Consider the following 12,193-nt stretch of genomic DNA (forward strand, 5'->3'; position numbering starts at 1 on the left):
AAAAAAACCCTCTAAAGCAAGCTGGTACACTTCCTCTCCCTTGGGGCAGAAGGGGAAAAGGGGAACTGAGGACAAAGAAACACGTCCAATGTGGAGGTTTAAATGGAGGCTTAAATATTAAAGCTCCACTGTTTTTTTGCTTTTGTTTTTGTGGCAACTTAAGGACACAGCAACACGACAACAGGCCTACAAACCCAAAGCTCTGACCTACATGTGGGTCAAGCTAAGATAAAAACTACAAAGAAAGAATTTGAGTCCTACACATTTCCCATTATACACTCAGTTTGTAACAGGGTTCTGGCTTATTATCATATGAAATATGTTTGTACGGACTGGCTGCAGCCTTTGTGCAGGGGGCACACTGGGCCAAGGTGTGCTGCTGACTAATACTGCCCTGCAGGCCTGGAGACAGAAAAAAACAGAGCAACAGCAGGGCAAACCCAGCAGAGGGACTGCCATGAGAGGCAACAACAAATGGATGATTTTGCCATTTAGTTTGGAAAACATTTTTGCTATTGACACAATGAGCAGATGAAGCGTTAGTTAGCGTGTAAGGATAGACGGGGGAATTAAGAATCATTTTGCTGATTTAAATCGTTCGGTCCAGATTCATAGTCCTGGGAAGCTATCTATTCTTGTCTAAGCTAAGTCAGTAGCTTCCTGTGGCGTTCAGCGCTGCATGTTGATGTTATCAGTATGAGTCATTGTCCATGATGTTCCCCAGCTTGTGCAGCGTCGTCCTCTCTGACAGCTTCTCCCCCACCAGGACAGAGCCAGCCTTCTTGATGAGCTTGTTGATTCTTGGTTTCTGCCGACCTGACTTTTACAGACTTCTAACAATATTTTAAGCAGGAAATGACACATTAGATATCACAGCTCAGTCAACAAATGATGCCTTCATTCACCAGTGAGGGGAACTCCACTGCTACAACTTACTGAGTGTGAAGTGCAGTATTCACTTTCCCGTTCCCCAATTCACGAGACAAATGAGATCATTCCCTGAGGCTCTATCTCTCGCTTTCCCATTAACTATATTCATCCATTTGATTCATTGTTAATACAGACAGTAGCTGACTCATAGACAACAGGAACGACGATCCAGACTGTCTAAACTATACTCGCAGGGCTCCCGTTGCATAACCAGCCATTTAAAGTTAGAAAAAAGAATCATCTTCCAACTCTGCAATTCCCCTCAGCTCTATGGAGCGTTTTAGTGTCTTCAGCTCATTACTTTATTTTCGTCTCCCAACATAAAAGTGAAACTACACCCCCAGGTGTGAGCCTAATTACACCCACTGCATCATTTTGTAGAACGCAACAAAGCGTGCAAGGGCTAAAAGAGCAGCACAGAGAGGGCAAGGGCAGGGGGGCTGCCCACCTCAGATTAGAGGGCATTAACATTTTTAAATTTGATGACGTAGAGAAGTCCCAACATGGCTGACTCTACCTCAGCATTGAACTTGCACGGTTAGGCCGAATCAATAACACCTGGCATTACATGACTGGTACATTCAGCTTGATTTCACTACTGTTCTGCACACTAACTTTAATTATAGTATAGCGTTTGGTATAAAAGGATTATGTCTCCATTCTGTTCAGACAAAATAGACCAAGTTCTTACTTGTTTTATCCGAGTTGACAGTTTTAAAGTGAAGATACCATCGTAGAGTATTTTCTTTTGGTTCTGAAAAGGTTTCAGTTTTCACTTCATTTGATACAGAGTCATCCTGGCTTCAAACTACTTCTATCTGCTTCTTAGGAGACGCTACAATGTGTACCGATTACGACATTTCAAACTGTTTTTAATTCCTTTTTATTTGAAAAAAACAACAACCTTAAAAACACACATTTAATAGACAAAACTTCCTTGTTTTTTTAGTGCAAATCGTTCAGTAGTGCTGTTACTAGCTGCTCCAGTGTTTGACAGCAGATGATACTAAGTAGAGCAAACACAAACGCATGTATGCATCCATATCAACAAACTTATGTAACTTGAAGCAAGCTAGACATTACAATGATGTCCATACTCGGCAATGGAAACAGGACTATTATTATTAAAGTCTCACTGCCTGTTGATCCATTGCCGCAGTAACCAGTATTTCCATCCAGCTGCCAGATATCTCTCCTATGAGCCGATGCTTTTAGTCACAGGTGATTCTCCCCGGTGGTTGCTCGAGGAAAGCTGCCTCTGTGTCTGCTGGTCCAGGTCCAATATGTAGCTATGGTCCTGGACGTACATCAGGCCACCAACGGAGTCCACTATTCGATAAATGACTGCGAGGACGCTCAGCGCCGTTCCAATAAAGTACAACTTAAGGACTGCTGCCACCATGGTTCCTGTGGTAAAGGACAATTGCCTGTAAAATGAAAACAAAAATTGGTTACATTAAGAGTAATTGTTATTATAGATTTTAAAAAGGTCCCATAACCATAAAAAGTGAGACTTCCGTGTCTTTTCTCTGAGGTGCAATATGAATACACTGCTGTTCCCTGGCTGCAGAATCACAAAGAACACAGATGCGGGAAAACCCAGAAATGCACTGACCAATCAGAGCAGACTGAGCTTTTCCAGATAGTGCGCTAAAACGGACGTTTCAGACCTGTGAATACAGGTATATTCAGACAGTATAAGAAAAATAGTGTGTTTTTTGAACTTTAAAGCATGTAAACACATTCTCGTAGAAACCCAAAATACAAGTATTAACCTGAAAATAAGCATAATAGGGGACTTTTTATTTTGTGTACTTGCAGGGCTCCTGTTGCACAACCAGCTGCCTGTTGCCAGAACTATCTGTATTTCAATCACCTGCAGTTACCAATTTTTCTTTCTGATGTTTTTGCCTGGCTACTGGAGAGCTTGGGCTGTGTTGGGACCTGTTGCTCTTGGTGATGGTAAGTTGGATCAATAAAACCTGGCATTACATGGTGCATTACATAACGCATTCACCAGCACATATGTATAACTTGCATCTTCTTCTTCTTTTATATTTGTTAGATTACAATTTTTGTGTATAACTTTACATTTCCCTAGTATGTAGATCTGATTACATGCTTGGCAATCAGAATCAGAAATACTTGAATAATCCCAGGGGGAAATTATTGTATAAATATGAATAAAGTTTATTCTGATGACTTAAACGTAAACATGTTCTAGTAGAAACCCGAAAAACAAGTATGGACCTGGAAAAATCCATCAGGGAAGATACATTTTTAATAGCAGTCATACATGCACATTAACTACATTTTGGCCAATATTTTGACAACTTCAAACTACATGCAATACACAAGGATTTTAACTGCAGGGGCTGGTTTATGATTAGGTAGAACAGTATGGAGAAATCATAGCTGCAAGGACAGTACCACATCAACAGGAAGAAACAGCTATTGGTGCATTTTAAGGCTGTTGGAAATGTCAAATTCACGGCGATTAGCGACCTCAAAACGGACGCATTTCATTTTTCAGAGAGTGGCGTAATAAATATTCAACACTCGTAAGACTATGTCAACGTCATGTATATGGTCTACACCTCCTTTATTTTTCTATCTTCACTCTGCTTTAACTTTATTCATCTTCTTCAAAAAGAAAAATCCTACCTGCCACTAAACGCAACATTTGTCACGAGCATAAATGTAGTTTTGCTCTGCGTTTTCCTGCACGCTACACGGACTCCACTTAAAAACGCGTGAAACTCAAACGGTAAGAAACAAACGTAGCGTTTTAAACAGAGCACATGGCTTTGAAGAGGGTATAACAAAACACGGTGAAGCGACAAGACACATGAAGCCCAGCCGAGAGAAAAAAAGAGCAATACGCTTGAATTTTCTCCTTTAACTTGCATTTGAAACACGCTTTTTTCGTGTGTATAACTTACCAGAGGCTCGGCTGTATTGCGGTGTCTCTCTCTCTTGTGGATGTGTATGCTGAAGTAGTTTCCAACACTTCAGTAGTCCTTCTTAACTCGCCCGGAGCCACTTCATCCCACAGCAGCAGAACCCCCACAGCTGCTGTCTGCCCCTCGTCTCCGCTGCTTTATGAGCCGCTGCCTCTCGCGCTGCGGTGCATTATAATGCGTAATGACATCACGTTGAAACAGCAGCGGCTCATTTCCTGGATCTCCTCGCACCCCTTCATTGTATTACTATTTATTTACTTTTACCGCTGCTGATATTATTTTTATTTTTCTCTCTTGCTCCCTCTTTTTCTTCTTTTTTCTCTTCACCTCTCATCTCTTTGTTAATTCAATTCAATTTTATTTACAGTGCCAAATCATAATAAAAGTGATCTGAGGACACTTTACAGAGTAGGTACAAACCACACTCTATGACTTATTTATGATTTACATGGACACAACAATTCCCCCGGTGGAGAGCAACGCCAAACGCTATTGGCTGGTACAATTTAAACAAAATATTAGACTAAATATCATCATCTCATCTCAGCTCATCTCATCTCATCTTCAACCACTTATCCGGGGTCAGGCGGGGGCAGCAGCTTTAGCAGGGGACCCCAAACTTCCCTTTCCCGGGCCACATTAACCAGCTCTAACTGGGGGATCCTGAGGCGTTCCCAGGCCAGACTTAATATATATAATGGAAAAGCAATACTGTCATTCTGAACCCCTCAAAACCCTCAGTGGGTGTATTTTTCTCTTTTTAAATATAGTTTTTAATAAATATTCTACACGTTCAGCCTTTAAATACTTGACTGTTTGGTGTTTTTACCTCCTGTAAATGTTTTGTTCTCTTTCGGTGTTGTGTTCATGTTTACACCAGCGACAACCTATTGTATGGTGTTTGCATTTGTGTCTGCTGGTCAGTTTCAATAAAGTTTTTTTTTATTTAAAAAAAAGGTAATTTCCTGGATGATCACAGTTATGACCTGAGGAGAGCTCAGGACTCTCTACTGGGTTGTTGTGCTCACTGGATTCCATACTTTAATAGAGATAAACTATTTAATTGTTTTATGTAGTTCATAGGCACAGCACACACTCAGTTGTATTAATACATTTATAATTCCTGTAGATTTGATCCCCCAAAAGGCATTTATTTGCATGTTGCCAGACATATTTAACATTTATCAACTCATTTGGCCCAAAATGAGTCAGTTTTGGTCTAATCTGATAGTTTTACAGTGTGGTCCTCATACTCTATTTTTGGCTCCTTACTTTCAGTTTCACTTTTCTGTTGTTAGGCTACTTGATGCATTTATCCCATTTTATATTTCTGTTTTTATGCCTCCGCACCTGCAAGTGTGGCACAAATCATGTCACTAAACGCATTTTTGGCCATAACTCAAGAATTCCTACGCTATATCATGACAACATTTCACACAAATGTCTAAGGATGAAATTACATTTTATATCCAAAATGTCAAAGGTTATTTCCACGGTGACATCGTAATGTTTCTATGCCTTATTACGCCATCACTCAGAAACAGAAGAGGAGACTTCAGATACCAAATTGGTGACACTAATCTTAAAACTGTGGTAAATGTGTAGATATTTTGTGCCGGCGGGTTGAAGATGTGTGTGAAGCATTCAAGTTTTCGCCAAAAAATACATTTACCCTAATACCTATCATTAAAGTCTTCACTACATATATTATATGAGTCTGAACAGTCAGAATGGAAACTGCAACTCCACAGGTTGGCAGAGGCAAACAACCGCAAGGAGATGATTATAGTTTATATTATGTGTATGTCTGTGTGCCTACGTCTCTGTTCTGTTTTACTTGGCTGCAAGACAAATTCCCCTTTGGTAAGAATAAAAGTCGGCCGTACAAGGCTAACCTATAAAATACCCACCAAGTAAGCTATGTGTTTTTTTTAAATGTATTATTATTATTATTATTATTATTATTATTATTATTATAGAATTAAAGGCTCCCCAGCTCTGTCAAGCTACATCAGTGCTATGAGCTAATGCTAAAGTCAGCATGCTAACATGCTCACAATAAAAATGCTTACATATTGAGATGCATTCTCTACCATGTTCACCATCTTATTTAAGCGTGTTAGCATGCTAATATTTGCTAATAAACACAAAGTACAGCTTAGAGCGACGTGAATGTAATTCATTACGTCATTAAGTCATAATCCAATCATTTTGAACTGATAGACACTGGATGAAACCGATCAATAGGCTTCCAGGTCTTTGGGCAAAAAAAAGTTATTCGCCTTTTGGGGCTCCAGAGTTGAAATTTGAATTGCCTCAAGTGGATGTCACCTGAGGCAGCATTAGTTGGGACGGAGGGCTAAAAGTTTGAAAATGAAACAAATCTGGGGGTGTGGAGGTAAAAAGAAGTGAGCTTACTAGACCTCTATGGCCCGCTCTTCATCTCAACTTGAAGGGAAGCGTATATTCCCAGGGTCCTATGTTCCCCGCTTTGTATTTGACTGGGGAACATAGGACCCTTATTTTGAACAAAGGACCGATGCTCCCCGCTTTTCACAGAAAGGGTCCTATGTTCCCCGGTCTGTTATTTTTTCCACAATCAGTGCTGAATTCCCTGGCAATTAGGCCTATGTAGACCCTAACCCTACCTCCTAACCCTTACCCTAACCCTAACTACTAACCCTCACAAAATGCCGAAATAAATCAGTGGACATAGGGATGACCCCGCTTGAGGCTAGCGGCTCAAGGCTACATTAGCTATGACACATCCACAAAGAAGAACAATTGGTGGATAAAAATATATCTCTGGTTCGGTTGCACTGAAGGTATCTCATTATAGAGAAAGGCTATCATATAAAGAAAATCCTTTTTCAATAGCTTTATGTACCACGGGCAATAAAGAGCGAGTAAAATACATGTTTTCACTTCCTCATGTTTGATCTGGTCATGAAATCCTTTAACAGTTATATTTATTTGAAGACAAAAGGAGTTGACCTTTGAGCAATGCCTTTGACGTATTTTCTCAGTGACTCAGAGAGAGAAGTGTCATGAGCATTAAACTGTATTCATTGCACTTTCAACACACTCTCACACACGTACCTTGATGGGCTTGCTCAGACCTGTTCACCAGGATCCACACCATAAACTTGTCAGAAGACGTCTTTCATCCATGAATCAATAAATTAGATCTAGGGATTTCCAGTTCATTCACAGGCCAGAGCGGAGATTCCAGATTTTTTTGCTCTGGGAAATTCCCCATTCAGAAGCAACTATCACATTTTCACTTCCCCTGAGGCTTTGCACACCATCAAGTTAACAGTACAGTTTAATGGGAGGATAATAGCACAGATAGGGCTAACTTTTAAACCAACCCCAAACATGTGATATGTGAGTATATGACTAATCAGTACCCTACTTCATGGCTAAGGCTACACTATAAAAAAAAAAATTAAATAAAATTAAATATTCTGTATGATAGCCAATGAGTATGCGGCAACATTTTACACCCTGGAAAGTACTTCCAGATAATTTCGTCTGTAGGGAACATAGGGGAACATAGGTACCTTATTTTGAAAAAAGGACAGATGCTCCCCGCTTTTCACAGAAAGGGTCCTGTGTTCCCCGGTCTGTTATTTTTTCCACAATCAGTGCTGAATTAGGCCTATGTAGACCCTAACCCTACCCCCTAACCCTGACCCTAACCCCAACCTCTAACCCTAACAAAGTGCCGAAATAAATTAGTGAAGGCATAGGCTTATGCAACCGGGGAACATAGGGATGACCCCGCTTGAGGCTAGCGGTTTGAGGCTAGCGGCTTGAGGCTAGCGGCTTGAGGCTAGCGGCTTGAGGCTAGCGGCTCGAGGCTACATTAGCTATGAAACATCCACAAGGAAGAACAGTTGGTGGAAGAAAAATATATCTCTGGTTCGGTTGCACTGAAGGTATCTCATTATAGAAAAAGGCTATCATATAAAGAAAATCATTTTTCAATAGCTTTATGTCCCACAGGCAATAAAGAGCGAGTAAAATACATGTTTTCACTTCCTCAGCCTGTTACTTCTGTCCACTGTGGGTCTTTTCCAAATAATCAAATCTTATGATTTCCTGAGGTTAAAAAAAGCATGCGGATGTGTAAGCAGCTTTTAGAGTCTGGGATTACTCTGCAGTTTTCACACACTGCCAGATACTGACAGGCAGCCAATAGTTCAGATGACTCATCTACACACAAACCTTCAATCCTTTTGTTTTCCAGCTGCTACGAGAGGAGGAGAAACAATGGTATACTTCATTAGAATAAATCACTAATACCACAGGCCTATATATACACTGGAAGGTTGGCAGAGAAAAAAGCAAACAATAGGAGAGAAAGCGTCGACTGATAATCAGACACTTAATCCATCACATTGTTGTGAGGTGATCATTTAAAGTATAAAGCACATTATGGGGATTTGGATGAACATTCATTCATCTTCAACTGCTTGTCCCTGTTGGGGTCGTGCAGTGGGGTGGGGGGCTGGAGCCGATCCCAGCTGACATCGGGCCTGAGGCAGGGTACACCCTGGACAGGACGCCATTCTATCACAGGACACATAGAGACAAACAGAGACAGACAATCATTAACACCTACGGGCAATTTTTAGACTCATCAATTAAACAACGCAATGCATTAAAACAGTAGTAACCTTTATTATTTGACAGTTGCTGACAAACACATGGCACACGATGGCAGTAGTGCAGAACAGTAAATAAACTAAGGACATCAGGACAGTATAATGGCGTTTGTGGCAATACAACATTACATCCACTAGATGTCAGTGCATGGCCATTAAGAGCTCAGAAAACAGGTCTGAGGCTTGGAGAGTAAAGTCTTGCATTACTGCATTTAGTACTGTTTATATTGTATGAGTCTGCTCATATTAAACTGTATCATAATGGATCTATACGTAGCGGGCTTTTCATTAAAGGAAAAGCACAGGTGTTACTACTGACATTATTGATGCCCCTGTTCTATTCAAGTGTGCCAGAAAGACATGACAGTGGGGCAACACACACAATACCAGGACCCTGAAAGTGCAGCAGCTAAATGGAGTTCAGACACGATTGATTGTATTACTTTCCCCTGTACTTTTCTACTGTAACGTGTCGAAAAGTGTCAGTGAAAAAAGCCAATGCTATATATTGTATCTGTATGTGGAAGGGTGTAGCATGGGCAAAGGAACAAGCCAAACATTTTTGGAGCAGATCCAAATGGTAGGGCGGATACACAACGTTTTTTTCACTTCTGTTGAGATTGCAACATAGGGTATTTGTGATGTACAGTATTCTTGTGCTATAGGAATAAATGGAAAAATGAGTTCCCAAATGTTCAAATTCCACACTGCATTGCATGAGAATTGTGAGATAGGGCCTTCATAATATGCATGTTGATGTGCCACATCAGTAAAATCACAGGTGTAATTGAAAACGTTACTTATGTCTGCATTCGATTTACTGTAGCTGTGAAAGTGCAAGGGTCCATGTTGCACACTGTCATGGCTTACTGACACACTTTAATGGCACATCATAAACAATATTAGCTCCATGTTTACTTTTCTCTGCTTTGGTAATTCAAAATGTCTCCTGTGAAAACGCTCTTAATCTCAGGCCTTGCAAGCAGTTTTTAATCCAACTTTCTATAACAACCCACCCACCTCATGAATGACTGTTGTAGTGTTGGTCCCGTCACTGTGTATGTTGTTTATGTGCAGCTGTACTTGGCACTTTTAGCCCATGACATATTTCCTTTGGTACAATTAAGTTGATCATATCTTAAAATATTAAGTGACTCTATTCAACTTCACTTAATTGGATCTTTTCACTCATTTCAATTCACTTTTAGTTACAGAAAATGTTTTACGATCAAACAACCAACCAAATTTGATCCTGGATTTGAGTTTATTCTTTTGAGTCACTGTGCTGCTGGTCTGTGCTGGGATGTCTGTGTAAAAGACTGATGTAATGAGCTCTTATAGAGAGGCTTTGTGCCAAAATATAGTTCAACCAAAATCTACAAAAACACTATATGCCCACAGCAACGGGAAGTATGATTGAACATACTAATTTCCCCGCGCACAGCAGGAAGGCCCACTTGCTAAATATTGACTGACGCTTCAGGCATCACGGTGTGACCTGAGTGACCTGATCTCTCTTTAAAAAATCTGATTAAAATGCATCCAACACAGGCAGATAGTTGATTTACAGGTAACTTCAATAGGAGCTGAAAGAATAACAGAACAGATAGCATTATGCATTTACATAATTTGTCATCAAATAGGTGCCTGTCCCAAACTGGGAGGTCCGATCATGTTCTGGCAAGCTTAAGGTACATGAAATATGCCAAGTTTATGTTGAATGTGTTTAATTACCCTTTCACTGCTCACTCTCTGGGAATATAATAGAGCTGCCACGTCAAGCCTTTAGTGTGTTTTCTGTCTAATGGTGGAGGTGGCAGTGGACCAAGTGCACATTTTTGCCCTGGGGATATTGTTACTCAGGCTTTCCTTTGACTTTCTCCGACTTTACAAAGCTCTCAGCACAGCCACAGAATACCTTATACAACTATGTTAAAGGTAGTAAAATCCAATTTTTCTTATTCTCCACAACTCTACTACTGCTACTTTTGTCTACTCTACATACAGTGTTTCCTTTTGATCTTCCCGAGTTTACACTTATCAGATTCAAATAACTGCAGCAATTGCAGTTGAACAAAACTCATAAATATCAGTTTATCCACATTTTTCCTTTAGAATGTGAAATTACTTTTCAAGTGGACTTTGTATTTTAAAATCTTCAACATCATTCACACACAAGGAGTGCTCTTTTCATGGAAATAGTTACCCTTGTGTAAAATCATATGACTCTGATTTGTCTGAGCCAGTCAATGAGTATCCACACTGTGCACAAGACATTCATTATGATAAATGTAATTGAATGAGTAAGAACCGTGCACAGTTGGATGACATGCACGTGAAATTAAGTGTGAGTGTGCTGCCTTTGAGTGCATGGGACGCTAACCCTTTAATGGTGTAGATAACGTGATTTTAAAGGGCTAGTTCAGATTTTTTGAAGTGGGGTCGTATGAGTAACTTATCCATAGTCAGTGTGTTACCTACAGTTACGTTATCAGCAGGCCCTCAGTTTGGAGAAGCAGGCAGGAGTATCAGAATGGAAGCTAAGCAATGTATGGCTGTGGATGGGGGCAGCAGCAAAAGTTTTATTTTATTTTAGCCACCTGAAAAAACCTTTGTGAGACCATCCTGATCCCACAGGCTCGATTGTATTTCACTTGCAGATCAGTCTGGTAACGTGCAACGGAGAAAATTTGGAGCCTTTGCCAAGCGAACGAACCAATCAGCGTTGGTTTTGAGGCGGCTTTAAGTGTGACGAAACAAGAAGCGACTTTTCAGTGTAAATAACATGGCAGCTTCCGCGATGAGATGAGGGCAGCTATCGAGCAAGTCGCTCGCCACCGCTTTTTTCTCTTGGATCCTTCTGTTGGAATATGGACCGGGCACCTGTAATTGTGCCTTTTATCCGTAAATTCACGTTACACAAACAGCAAATATCCTTTACCGACATGTTGTTTACTTTCTGAGCTTTGCCCTGAAGCTGTTAGTACCTCATACGCTTCATTGATCTATTTTTGCCCATTTCCAAAAGATCTCCAAATGAGAGTTACCAGATGGTTATGCTGAGCAAATGCGAATCATTCGAATAAATCCATCCGGCGGAGTCAGGTTAGAAAAAATGGCCTACCTAAAATTAAATCAATCAAAATTTTGTGTACACCATAGAATATTTACCAGACTCCTTTTTACGACAACAGTAATTTCACCTCACAGAAAAAGGCAGTTGCTGGTTTACCTCTGCATTGACCAGTTAGTCATTTAGGTGCTAGCCCTTTGAAACACCGAAGTCACACAATAACACAAACCAACTAATCAAAGCAGCCATAGACCAGCAACTCCTGTGAGCTTACTGTTTTTGTCAATGCAGTCAGTGGTGAAAATATTCTAAATGTGATTGATTTGCACTAAGATTTTTTTATGTTACGTTTAGGCAGCTATAAAATTCATGTATGGAGATACCTAAAACATGCAAGGCAGCAGCTCTCCAGGAGCAGGTTTGGAGACCTCTGATTAAGATGATATATTTAAGAATGACCCCTTGGTACTATAAGTCAATTTCCTCCTGATTTGTTTTCTCCACTGCGTGGGCAAGGGGTTTCCGTAACCATGTGTTAAAGATGAATGTGAGTTGTA

Source organism: Echiichthys vipera, assembly GCF_963691815.1.
Source record: "Echiichthys vipera genome assembly, chromosome: 20".
Lineage (NCBI taxonomy): Eukaryota > Metazoa > Chordata > Actinopteri > Perciformes > Trachinidae > Echiichthys > Echiichthys vipera.